Source organism: Macaca mulatta, chromosome 6 (genome assembly GCF_049350105.2).
Source record: "Macaca mulatta isolate MMU2019108-1 chromosome 6, T2T-MMU8v2.0, whole genome shotgun sequence".
In the NCBI taxonomy this organism is placed as follows: Eukaryota; Metazoa; Chordata; class Mammalia; order Primates; family Cercopithecidae; genus Macaca; species Macaca mulatta.
Genome location: NC_133411.1, coordinates 107,139,981 through 107,154,403, shown reverse-complemented (window position 1 = coordinate 107,154,403; position 14,423 = coordinate 107,139,981). Strand labels below are relative to the sequence as shown.

At 38.5% G+C, this 14,423-nt stretch overlaps 1 pseudogene; it reads left to right on the top strand.

The window, feature by feature from the left end:
• The first annotated feature begins 1,606 nt into the window (after positions 1 to 1,606).
• On the top strand, positions 1,607 to 3,276 carry LOC705158 (keratin, type II cytoskeletal 8 pseudogene; annotated as a pseudogene).
• Positions 3,277 to 14,423: the final 11,147 nt, after the last annotated feature.

Below are 14,423 nucleotides of genomic sequence, written 5' to 3'. Positions count from 1 at the left end.
TCTCCTTTCAAAAAATGTAAATATCTTTTAAATAATTTTTAAATTACTTTCTGCAGAGTTATGGCGTCAGGGATTTTGATCTTTTGTGAGTTCAACATTTGGATTTATGGTGTTTGTGGGTGTGTCTTTCGGGATTATCATTGGCTTCCATTTGTCCACAGTGTTGAACATATAGTGAAGTAAGGAGTTAGGTGAGATAGACTGGCTAGATCCAGGTTAGGGAAACCTTTATTTCTAATTTTAGGGCCTTGGATATAAACTAGAAGGCACTGGCTATATGAGGTAGAAGGATAATGAAATATATATTGGTTTTCCAGAATACTGTCTCATCTGGTGATTAGGCGTTGAATGAAGTAGAAGTAAGAAGACACTGGAATGAAGAAATTGTTTGAATAATTTGATAATTGCAGATGGTAAATATGAATGAACTAAAAAAATACATTAGAGAAACTGGACTTTACATATTTTCAAATATAACCTTATTTTAGAAGACTAGGTAATATTAAACATTTCTCATAAGTCTTTGAGAAGATTTTTATTCATCCATTAAAATATTTTTTAATAAGTTGGACATATATTAATAAATTTAATTCAACAAATATTACTATTAATCTTTCTTTACACAATGTCAGCAACATGGGGGCAATTATTAATTTAAATAGTTTAAATAATTTATTATCCTCTGAATTTATAGATAAAAATTTTAAGAAAATGAAGAAAAGTATTTCTCCTTTATAGTTTCTTTCAATGATTTTGTTGTTTGTTAATTTCTACTTTGGAACTATAAGCAGATGTCTGAGAAGGAATTTCACTTTTCTCTGTCAAGATAGATACCGACCTGGCCAGATAATCCCATTTGCTGGGACTGGGAAAGGAGAGACTAATTATTACTTTTATCTTTATTCAGCTGCATCTCATAGTCTTCATTTTTTTTTTTCTATCCTGTACTTCATTGTTTTTCTCAAGAACTCTCATCTCTGTGGAGGAAAAAAATTATCAATATTTTTGCCCATACCTAACAGTTGCCTGGGTCTACAGCTCTGAATCAAAACTAACATACCACACATCCAAAAGATGAAGTACTTAACACATCACCTTTACAGGCAAAGTATTCATGTCTATAACGCCAAATCTAATCATTTAGCTGAGGTGCTAAGTGGCAGTTTTTAGAAATCTGTAAGGAATTTCTAGAGAAAAGGATATATTTAAGAATAGCTCACTTCTAATTTATATCATCATTCTAATGTTCATGACATTTAAAAAAATTGAAGGCTGTGATTATTGTTGGTTGTGAAATTAACTTAATGTTAGGAAAGCATTTTTAAAACATGAAATAAAATAGTATTTAACAGAAAATGTCAAAATTAGTGGTGCATAGCAAGGATAGGTACTATGTAATAAAGCTTTTGATTCATGTTTTATATATGTTTGTTTTTGTGTGGGTCATGCTGTAATATTACCTCTTATCATGGGTCATAGTTACCATTTTTGAAAGCTTACTGATACTTTGGAATACAAATCCTAAAGTATAAAACGATTTTCCACCAAGAAGCAGTTTCTCTGCTCCTTCTGGGATCTCCATCTGGTTCCGCCCACCTGTCTGCCTCCACTCCTGCTTCCACCTTGTCCATCAGGGTGACCCAGAAGTCCTACAAGGTGTCCACCTCTGGCCCCCAGGACTTCAGTAGCTGCTCCTACACGAGTGGGCCCAGTGCCCGCACCAGTTCCTCGAGCTTCTCCCGAGAGGGCAGCAACAGCAGCTTCTTGGGTGGCCTGGGTGGACGTTATGGTGGGGCTAGCGGCACGGGAGGCATCACTGCCATCATGGTCAACCAGAGCCTGCTGAGCCCCCTTAACCTGGAGGTGGACCCCAGCATCCAGGCTGTGTGCACCCAGGAGAAGGAGCAGATCAAGACCCTCAACAGCAAGTTTGCCTCCTTCATAGACAAGGTATGGTTCCTGGAGCAGGGGAACAAGTTGCTGGAAACCAAGTGGAGCCTCCTGCAGCGGCAGAAGATGGCTCAGAGGAACATGGAGAACATGTTCAAGAGCTACATCAACAACCTTAGGTGGCAGTTGAAGACTCTGGGCCACAGATGCTGAAGCTGGAGGCGAAGCTTGGCAACATGCAGGGGCTGGTGGAGAACTTCAAGAACAAGTACCAGGATGAGTTCAATAAGCGTACAGAGATGGAGAATGAATTTGTCCTCATCAAGAAGGAAGTGGATGAAGCTTACATGCACAAGGTAGAGCTGGAGTCTCGCCTGCAAGGGCTGACTGACGAGATAACTTCCTCAGGCAGCTGTATGGAGAGGCGATCCAGGATCTGCAGTCCCAGATCTTGGACACCTCTGTGGTGCTATCCATGGACAACAGTCGCTCCCTGGACGTGGACGGCATCATTGCTGAGGTCAAGGCACATTACGAGGAGATTGCCAACCGCAGCCGGGCTGAGGCTGACAGCATGTACCAGATCAAGTATGAGTAGCTGCAGACGCTGGCTGGGAAGCACGCGGATGACCTGCAGAGCACAAAGACTCAGATCTCTGAGATGAACTGGAACATCAGCCAGCTCCAGGTTGAGACGGAGGGCCTCAAAGGCCAGAGGTTTCCTTGGAGGCCGCCATTGCAGATGCTGAGCAGCGTGGAGAGCTTTCCATTAAGGATGCCAAATTCAAGCTGTCCGAGCTGAAGGTTGCCCTGCAGCGGGCCAAGCAGGACATAGCGTGGCAGCTGCGTGAGTACCAGAAGCTGATGAAGGTCAAGCTAGCCCTTGATGAAGGTCAAGCTGGTGGACATCGAGATTGCCACCTACAGGAAGCTGCTGGAGGGCGAAGACAGCTGGTTGGAGTCTGGGATGCAGAACATGAGTATTCATCCATAGCAAGACCACCAGCGGCAAGTGGTCTGAGCTCGGTCTATGGGGTCCCTCACAAGCCCGTGCCCCAGCTACGGCCTGCGCTCCCGCTTTGGCTCTGGTGCAGACTCCAGCTCCTTCAGCTGCACCAGCTCCACCAGGGCCGTGGTTGTGAAGAAGATTCAGACCCGCGATGGGAAGCTGGTGTCCGAGTCCTCTGACGTCCTGACGTCCTGCCCAAGTGACAGGTGCGGCAGGCCCTCCCAGCCTACCCCTTCTAAGGCTACCCCAGAGCCTGGGAGGGAGGCCACTTGCGGAGTAGCACTGGGAATGAGAGACACACCTGAGGCTCAGCCCTAGCCCTCAGCTCACCTGCCAGGGAGTTTACTGCCTGGGCCCCTTGCCCATTTCTCTAGCTACAAAACAATTTAGTTGCTTTTTTTTTTTTTTTTTTTTTTTTTTTTTTGTCCAAAATAAAACCTCAGGTAGCTCTGCCAGAAAAAAGAAAAAAAAAAAAAAAAAAGATTTTCCAGTTTAGTAATTTTCTGAATAATTTTTATCTCAAATTAGTAATAGTTGATAATAGAAAATGGAAACAGATTATATAAGCAGCTACAAGAAGTTTCACACTACTGTAAATTGTTCTATGACTTGTACAAAATAAAAGTTCATAAATCCAACATTAGTTCCAAAAAGGATATAATTATTGACCTTAGGAGAACAATATCAACACTTCCTGTGCAAGTCTCTTTATCTAAAACTATATAAGAAAAAAGTAATAGTAAATATCTTTTCAGAAGATTGTTGCAGTATGGGACAGAAAATGACTAGAATGACTTGTGGGTCCAGCATATTTAGCCTTGCTCAGCAGTATGCTTCTGTTAAGTTCCTGAGAAAGTTACCTTTATTCTTTAGGTATGTTTCTCTGCCAACAAATTAATTATCCACCTTTTCAATGCAGTCCAAAGCAAACTATATTTTATGACACAAAGTCATTAAAAGCTATGATCCAGGACAATACCTACAAAATGAAAGTAATAGTAAGAAAGAGAACATCAAAAATGCATGTTAGAGTAACATTTTAATGAATTCAGTATAATACATTTTTCCCATGACCTGTGATATTTACATTAATTACTGCATCAATAATCTTGCATAGCAATATCTGACTACATGGAATTATATGCTTTGGGGTCTGCTCCTCATTTCATACCCTGATAGCCTCAGATTTCTAGTCATCCTATCCTTCAACAGGATAGCGATGGTTGATAATATTGACAAACTTTCGATTACGGTAGAATAGAAATGTAGAAAAAGCAAATTGGCTTAAATTTAAAACCATATGCATCTTCTAGTAATTGATATAAACACCTGGAGTCTGAGCAGTGACTTGCTAATTAACTCCTATGTAACTTGGATTTTTCCTGCACAGTTACAATCTACATTTCAATGCAGATTAATTCAGTTCAATCCAGTAAATATGTATTGATTCTCACTTAAATAGCAAGCACTGTTATTTTGCTGTTGTGCTTCCTGCTCTCAAGGTGTTTATAATCAGGAAAAAGAAATAAGCAAGCACATAACTCAGAAATCAAGGCAGAATATGCTTAATGCCTTGGAAAAGATTACCAACAGAGTGCATTGGAATGCTTATTCTAACAGAAAAAGGTAGTAGCATGAGTTTTGCCAGATAATATATATCTCAGAGGGGGTATTGTAAGGATTAATGCAACATATAATCCACAGGGAGCAACTGGGACAAAGTCTCAGCAAATATTAGCTATCATTATTTTCGTTTTTATAGTTGCTGCTATTTTTATTTTCCAGTGTAGCTTATTTAAATAAGAATGATCACATTTGTGTAGCTATCTGCATTTGCTATATTGATTGCCTTGAATTCACTGGGCCAGAGAGCTGACTAAATCAGTCATATTGATTTCAAATCAATACATAAGTAGGGCATGGTAGATTTTTAACACCTGCAGTGCATTAGTTGTACCTGGTTATTGCTATCACCACCTCTTCCAAATTCCACAAGAAACTCCCTCTTCAGGTTTGTTGGGATTTCCAAGAGAAGAAACATATCTGGGAGTGAAAATTATTTCCTTGGTTTTCCTAGAGACTTCATTGTTCCTGTTGACATTCCTCTCTCCCTAAGTTGAGGAATTTCACGGCAAACTTTCCTAGCTTGTGAACTCCATCACTCCTCTTAAACCTTAGCCACACAAAGATCACATCATAGCTCATCAGAGGACTGTCTGCTTTGTCTGTGATATCCAGCTTAAGGGACTCTGGAGGCTTCTCTTTGGTTTTTATAATTACTATAACTATAGTGGAAAACATTTTTTTTTCTATCTTCTCAGTTAAACACTTTGAGGAGTAAGAGGAGCTTATCAGTTACTTAAACACTGAAATTTTTAATGTTCAGTTGCTATTATACATTTAAGGTGTGGCAATGCAAAAATCGGTCTTTCTGTAGTAGGCTGTGATGAATGTCCCCATGTGCTTCACGGAGTATGAGCAATCAAATCTCACGTTACCTCTTTGAAAATGAAAACCAGTTTCTTTATCTCTGTTCCACATAGAGTCTGGCAAAGTTAATTGTCAATCAAGGTATCTGAAAGACTAGATGAAGCCAATGTATTATTTTTTATTTATTCCTGTCTTTGTACTTAATGCAAATTATGTGTGAGATAGTAAATTTGGCTAAGAAATCATTGCACTAATCAACTTAAGAAAAATTCCAAGGACGTTTTCTCTCTTCATTATTTATTGTGATAATGCCCAAAGTTGTTGGTGTTTTTTAATCAATGACATTCTTTGGGGATATTCAGATTGTTCCATGTATGTCTTGGACAAATATTCATATTTTCCACTTAAAGGCAAAAAGGATGTATCCTAGGAAATAAACAGATATAGCAAGGTTCATAGGGTTGCATTTTAACCATACAATTAGATGACTCTGAGAGGAGACAGGTCAGTGTGATTCAGAGAAGAGATTACTGGAACTCAGGAACGAGACTAGTTCCAGATTTGCTACTCCCTAGTTACATGATTTTAGACAACTCTCTTATTAATTCCATACAACCTTAATGTTCTCATCCGGGAAATAAAGAGGTGCATCCAGTGAACCTTGAAGCTGCCTGTGGGCTCTATAATTCCACAAATCTAACTAGCTATTACCAGAAAGATAAAATTAACTGGGAGTTGGAATTGTTTACAATATCTAGCACATACTAAAAAGACAAGGTAGGGATTTGAATTACTAATTTCTCGGATATGCTGAGTGTTTACTATGTCCATGACATTGGGCTAGATTGTGTGTGTGTGTGTGTGTGTGTGTGTGTGTGTGTTTGTATGTCTTGAGTGTGGCAGGAATCCTAACCTTAAGGGACTTAGAGTCATCCAGTGAGGAAGACTAAATGTTTGCATGAGTAATCCTCATGCTAAATACAAACAAGGAACCTTTATTTTTAGGAAATTTACTAGGCAATTGAGGCACAATTCATTTCATCTTTTAAGACAGTCCTTGATGTTCTGTGATAAATGGCTCAATCTAAAATTAGCCATTTTCATCAGAGTGAAAATAATTTTACTGCATATCAAAGCATCACAATTTGCAGGCAAAAGGCTTGCCAAGTCCACAGGAATGTGTGGGTGTGCCTGTTTAAAAAACACTTAATCGGGCCAGAAAACTCTTCTTTTTGGTTCTGCCTTTCCTGAAGACAAATAAACCAATCTCAATCCCTGATTGATAATAATTTGTAAAACAGGTGGTAGGGCTGAACAGACAAGTTAGGGATAGGTGTTAATCAAATTCACACTGGTGTGTTTTTATAGGAAACCAGTGAGGAAATGGCTAGAGTTTGGGGCTGCTGGGTTCCATTAGGTAAATTTTAAGCTTTGATTAATGATGCTACCAGGCAACATTTTCTAACCACATATAACATGTTAGAAATCTATATCTTCACATAGGCTCCTCCTATTTCTATTGCAAGTTATTCATAGTGTCCTCATTTCTGAGGCAGCCAAGCACTTAGAAAGATTTTACTCAGTTCAGGTTTTGATTTTTAAATGCTCAATAATAGATAAAAAGAAGCTTATAAATAAACTGTTCTTGATTCAGTATATCAACAGTAAGCTAATTTGTCATAGAAACAAGCAGAAGATGTTTTTTGAAAATACGTATGTATTACACAGTTCACATACTGAGGCTGAGGAATGCCAAGTAGTTTATGAACACAGACTTCTTGTAGATATATATATGAAACATTGATGACTGTTTATCAGGAAGAGAGGAGCATGATTGAATTCATGTTTTAGAAAGGGAATCTGGGATGAGAAAGAAAAAATGGGAAAATAATTTAAAAATATATTAACTTCAATGATTGAAGTGAATGTCTATCAATATATGTGCTAGGAGATTTGGAGGTGAAGCAAGAGGGCCAAATAGAATCCTCCAGTGATCATCCCCCACCCCTTGCAGGAACACCAGATGGAACTATCCACAAAAGAAAGCACCTTTATGCCAGGTGTGGTGGCTCCCACCTGTAATCCTGGCACTTTGGGAGGCCAAGGCAGGTGGATGGCTTGAGCCGAGGAGTTTAAGACCAGCCTGGGCAACAACATGGCAAAAACACATCTCTACAAATAATAAAAAATCAGCCAGGCATAGGGGTGTGTGCCTGTAGTCCCCGCTACTTGGAATGTTGAGGTGGGAGAATCACTGGAGTCCAGAGGTAGGGGTTACAATGAGCTGAGATTGTAACACTACACTCCAGCCTTGGTGAAAAAGCAAGGCCGTGTCTCAGAAAGCACCTTTATAAGAACCAAAAAGTATGTGAGTTATCACAGTACTTGGTTTTAACATCACATTAAGGAAAGAGACACTAAAGAGGGTTGGAAAAACAGTCTTGAATCGCCTGAATGATCCCTCTTCCATCTCCCAGTGCACAGTATAGCACTGAGAGAGAATCTGTGCACTTGACAGAGGGAAGTGCAGTGATTGTGGGCTTTGCACTGGAACTCAGTAGTACCTGTTACAGCAGAAAGCAACACAGGGCAGAACTCAGCTAGTGCCCATGGAGGGAGGATTTAGACCAGCCCTAGACAGAGGGAAATCACCCATTCCAGTGCTTGGGAACTGAGTTCCAGCCAGCCTCACTACCATGGGCTAGAATCCTAAGTGATCCAAGTGATCTAGAATCCTAAATAAACTTGAAAGGCAGTTCAGGCCACAAGGACCGCAAGTCCTGGTGCTGTTCTGGGCTCAGAGACAGTGGATTTGGGGTACACATGACCTAGTGAGACACCAGCTAGAGCGGCCAACAGAGTGCTTGCTTAACCCCTCCCCCAACCCCAGGCAGCAGAGCTCACAGTTCCAGGAAAGACTCCTTCCCCCTGCTTAAGGAGAGGAGAAGGGAGAGCAAAGAAGACTTTGCCTTTCAACTTGGCTCAGCTCAGCCACAGTGGAATAGGGCACCAAGCAGAGTCCTGAAGCACCCATTCCAGGTCTTAGCTCCTACATGACATTTCTAGACACACCGTGGGCCAGAAGGGAACACTGCCTTGAAGGGAAAAACCCAGTTCCCTCAAGATTCATCACCTGCTTATTAAGGAGCCATTGGGCCTTGAATAAACATCAGCAGTATCCAAAAAGTACTTGCCATGGGTGCTTACTTGGGTGAGACCCTGTACTGTGCTGCCTTCTGGTGTGACAGTGGATTCCCACTTGTAGTGGCCACAGAGACAGTCCTTCTGCTTCGTGAAAGAAGGAAGAGTAAAAATGTTTTTTCTTGCAGCTTGTAGCAGCTCAGCTGCAGTAAAATAAGACACCAAGCAAATTTCTAAAATCCCCAGTTCCAGACCTTAGTTCCTGGACAGCATTTCTAGACTCATCCGGGGGCAGAAGGGAACCCACTTCCCTGAAAGAAGAGACCCAAACCTGGCAAAATTCACCACGTGCAGACTAAAGAGCCCTTGCGCATTGAAAAGAACATCAGTAGTAGCCAGTCATTACTTACCACAGAGGCAGTGGTGGCCATGAGGAGAGACTCCTGCTTGAAGAAAAGAGAGAAAAAAAAAAAAAAAAAAAAAAAGAACTTTGTCTAACAACCTGACTAGCAGCTCAGTCACAGTAAAATAAAGTACTAAGTAGATTCCTAACATTCTCACCTCCAGGTCCTAGCTCCTGCACACCGTTTCTAGACACACACTGGGCTAGAAGGGAACTCTCTACCCTAAAAGGAAAGACACAATCCAGGCTTGATTCACCACCTGCTGACTAAAGAGCCCTTGGGCTTTAAATAAACATCAGTGGAAGACAGACAATAGTCGCTGCAGGCCTTGGGTGAGACCTAGCACTGTGCTGACTTCTGTCTGACCCAGCAGAGTCCCAGTGGTGGTACCACAGGGGTGCTTCTGTCACCCCTCCCTCAACTCCAGGCAGCTCAGCACAGAAAGACAGAAACTCCATCGGTTTGGGGGAAAGTAAGGGAAGAAAACAAAAGAGTCTCTGTCTGGTAATCCCGGTAATTCTTTCAGATCTTACCCAAGACAGCCAAGGGGGTATCTCTATGAGTATGCAAGAGTCACAGCATTACTGGGTTTGGGAAGGCCTCTAATGCAGATATGGCTGCAATGACCAAAGACTTAGATCACAGCACTCAATTCCCTTTGAATACTTGGAAAGCTTTCCTAAGAAGAATGGGTACAAAACAAGCTCAGACTATAACAAGCACCTAACTCTTCAATGACTAGACATCGATGAGCATCCAAAAGTGTCAAGACCATCTGGGAAATCATGATTTCACCAAACAAACTAAATAAGGCATCAGAGACCAATCCCAGAGTGACAGAGGTATGTGATCCTCCAGACAAAGTATTCAAAATAGCTGCATTGAGGAAGTTGAACAAAATTTAAGGTAACAGAGAGAGAAATTCAGAATCCTATAAAATACATTTAACAAAGAAATTAAAATTATTTTTAAAAATTCAAGCAGAAATTCTATAGCTGAAATGTTCAATTAGCATAGTGAAGAATGCGTCAGACTCAACAGCAGAATTGATTGAGTAGAAGAAAGTATTAGTGAGTCTGAAGACAGGTTATTTGAAAACATACAATCAGAGATTGTATAAAAGATTTAAAAAAATGAAGCATGCCTAGAAGATCTAAAAAGTAGGCCTAAAAGGGCAAATTTAAGAGTTATTGGCCTTAACAACAAGGTAGAGAAAGAGATGGGAGTAGAAAATTCATTCGAAGAGAAATCAGAGAACTTTCACAACCCAAGAAAAGATATCAATATTCAACCACAAGAAGCTTATAGAACACCAAGTAATTTAATCTAAATAAAACTATATTAATACTTTTAATAATCAAACTCCCAAAGTTCAAGGATAAAGAAAGAATCGTAAAATCAGCGAGAGAGAAGAAACAAATAAGATACAAAGGACCTCCAATTCAGCTGACAGCAGACTTCTGAGTAGAAACCTAACAGACCAGGAGAGAGTGGCACAAAATATTTAAAGTGCTGAAAGAAAAAAAAAATCTTTTATCCTAAAATAGTAAATCCAGTGAAACTATATTTCAAACATGAAAAATAAATAAATATTTCTCCAGATAAACGAAAGGTGAGGGATTTCATCAATACCAGACCTTTCCTATAAGAAACACAAAAGGGAATTCTTCAATCTGAAAGAAAAGGACATTAACAAGCAATAAGAAATCATCTGAAAGGTACAAAACTCACTGGTAATGGTAAGCACACAGAAAAACATAGAATAGTATAACACTGTAATTGTGTGTAAACTACTCATATCTTGAGTTAAAAGACTACAATATGAACCTATGAAAAATAATAACTACAACAACTTTTCAAGACATAGTATAACAACATATAGATAGAAACATCAAAAAGTTAAAAAGTCAGGGGGATGGGCCAGGCGCGGTGGCTCAAGCCTGTAATCCCAGCACTTTGGGAGGCCGAGACAGGCGGATCACGAGGTCAGGAGATCGAGACCATCCTGGCTAACACAGTGAAACCCCGTCTCTACTAAAAAATACAAAAAACTAGCCGGGCGAGGTGGCGGGCGCCTGTAGTCCCAGCTACTTGGGAGGCTGAGGCAGGAGAATGGCGTAAACCCGGGAGGTGGAGCTTGCAGTGAGCTGAGATCCAGCCACTGCACTCTAGCCTGGGCGACAGAGCAAGACTCTGTCTCCAAAAAAAAAAAAAAAAAAAAAAAAGTCAGGGGGATGAATTAAAGTGTAAAGTTTTTATTACTTTTCTATTTGCTTGTTGGTTTGTTTTGACAATTAGAGTTAAATTGTCATCAGTTTACAGTAATGGGCTATAAGATGTTATTTGCAAGTCTCATGGCAACTTCAAAACAAGAAAAATACAACTGATACACAGAAATGAAAAGCAAGAAACTAAAACACACGATCAGAGAAAGTCCTCTTCACAAAAAAAAAGAAAAAAAAAAAAAAAAAGAAGGAAGAGAGGAAGACTATAAAACAATCAGAAAACAAATAATGAAATGACAATAGAAAGTTCTTACTTATCAATAATAACATTAAATGTAAATGAGCTAAAGTCTCTAATTAAAAAATAGAGTGGCTGAATGAATTTTTAAAAAGATTCAATGATCTGTTGCAGAAAAAGAAGCATTTCACCTATAAAAACACACATAGATTGAAAATAAAGGGATAGAAAAAGATATTCCATGTCAATGCAAATCAAAAAAAAGAGCAGAGTAGCTATACTTAATCAGATAAAATATATTTCAAGACACAAACTATAAAAAGAGACATAGAAGGTCATTGTATATGATAAATAAGTCATTTCAACAAGCGGGTATAACAATTATAAATATATATGCACCCAACACTGGAGCACCTAGATATATAAACCAAATATTATTAGAGTTAAGAAGAGAGAAAGACCTCAATACAATAATAGCTGGAGACTTTAACAGCCTACTTTCAGTAATGGACAGATTGTCCAGAGAGAAAAGAAATAAAAAAAATTGGACTTAATCTGCACTATAGACCACATGTTCCTAATAAATATTAATATTTACAGAACATTTCATTCAGTGACTACAGAGTGTACATTCTTTTACTTAGCACACAAATCATATTTAAGAACAGACCATATGTTAGGCCAAGGAACAAATCTTTAAAAATTAAAAAAAATATCATATCAAGTATCTTCTCTAACCACAATGGAATAAAATTGGAAATCAGTATCAAGAGGAGGGTGGCAGAACAAAATGGTGCCATGGAAGCCTACAGGGTTTGCCTGAAAGGAGCACCAAATTTCAACAACTATCTGTACAGAGAAAAGCACCATCACAAGAATCAATATCAGATGCAGCAATCACAGTACCTGGATTTAACTTCACATCACTGAAAGAGGCAAGGAATTGGGTAGGAGAGACAGTCTTGTATTGCCAACACTACAACTCTCCTGTCCACCATCAGTGGGTGTGTGGTGTGGAGAATGAGTCAGAATTCTCTCAGATAACTTTAACAAAGAGATTGAAATATTAATAATAGAAAAGAATCAAACAGAAATTCTAGAAAAATGCAACTGACATAATGAATAATGCATCAAAATATCTTAATAGCAGAATTGATTAAGCAGAAGAAAGAATTAGTGAGTTTGAAGACAGATTATTTGAAAATACACAGTCAGAGGATACAAAAGAAAAAAAATCATATCTATAAGACCTAGAAAATACCCTCAAAAGGGTAAATCTAAGACTTATTGGCCTTAAAGAGGAGGTAGAGAAAGAGATAGGAGTAGGAAGTTTATTCAAAGGGATTATAACTATTTGAAAATTCATATGGAACCAAAAAATAACTCGAATAGCCAAGAAAATATTTGAAAACTACCAATCTGACAAGGGATTAAAAACCAGAATATATAAGGAGCTCAAACCACTCTATAGGAAAAAAATCCAGTAATTAGATAAAAAAATGGGAAAAAGATCTGAATAGACTTTTCTCAAAGAAGATATACAAATGACTAATAGATATATGAAAAGATGCTCAACATGATTGATAATTAGAGAAATGCAAATCAGAACTACAATGAGAAATCATCTCACCCCAGTTAAAATGGTTTTTATCCGAAAGATAGGCAGTAAGAAACGATGGCAAGGACGTGGAGAAAAAGTAACCATAGAACACAGTTGGTGGGAATGTAAATTAGTACAGCCACTATGGAAAAGAGTATGGAGGTTTCTCAAAAAACAAAAAATATTTACCATATGACCCAGCAATCCCACTGATAGGTATATATTCATAAGAAAGAAAATAAATAAATCAAAGACATATCTATGCCCCTATGTTTATTGCAGCACTATTTATAATAGCCAAGCTTTGGAAGCAACCAGTGCCCATCAACAGACAAATGGATAAAGAAAATGTGATACCTACACACAATGGAGTACTATTCAACTATAAAAAAGAAGAAAACTATGTCATCTGCAACAACATGGATGCATCTGGAAGACATTATATTAAGTGCAATTAACCAGGCATTTCTTCTTTGCATATTCTTCTCATTTGTGGTAGCTAAACATGAAAACAATGGAATTCATGGGAACAGGGAATAGAATGATGATTACCAGAGGCAGGAAAGGGAAGTACGGGGTAGTTGAGCATGTTAATGGGTGCAAAAATGTATTTAGATAGAATGGATACAATCTAGTAGTTGACAACACAACAAAGTGACTTAAGTCAACATAAATGTATTGTCTACAGATTACTAAATGAGAATAAATGGAATGTTTTTAACACAAATAAATGATCAATGCTTAAGGTGATGGATACTCCATTTACTCTGATGTGATTTTTATGCATTGTGTGCCTGTATCAAAATATCTCGTGTACCCCGTAAGTATATACACCTACTATGTACCTATAAAATTTGTATTATTCCAGTTGCTCCCTGTCAGAAATATATTTTCTCAAGAATTATGCCTGCCATCTTAGAGAAAAAGTGTCTAGTGTAATTGGTCTCGTGGTTTAATTCAAATGCCCATATCAAACCATATGCTTAACAGTGTTACGAGGTCTCCTATTCAGAGGCTTAATCAAGGTGTGTTAAAGTGTACTTTCAAAACTGAAAATAAGTCATAAGACTTTTGGTTTTTTGGCTTGGAATCTCTGAGAAGTAATAGGTAGATCTTGGAGAGCGGTTTGATTGGAAGGGAGAAGGAAGAAAGTGATCTTTCTCTGTAACTTACTGATTATTAGCATCAGGTTTTGTGAGTTTTTGTCTATTTGATGTCTAGCACTGTGCTCTGAACTAGAATGCATAGTTTCTTTCCATCTATAACCTCTAATATAATCTCCTTTAATTTTAATTTTAATTCTTGTTGATTAATAACTATTGGTTCCAAAATCGTCATAAAACTTGAGAAATTCAAAAAAGAGTGTCAATAATGGTATTATAGTAAATTATGAGCCAGGCGAATCCTTTATTTTCATTTTTCTCTCTTAAAAAGTCATCTGTATCTAGTAAGAAATTATAACACTGCCAAAGAGAATACATATAGC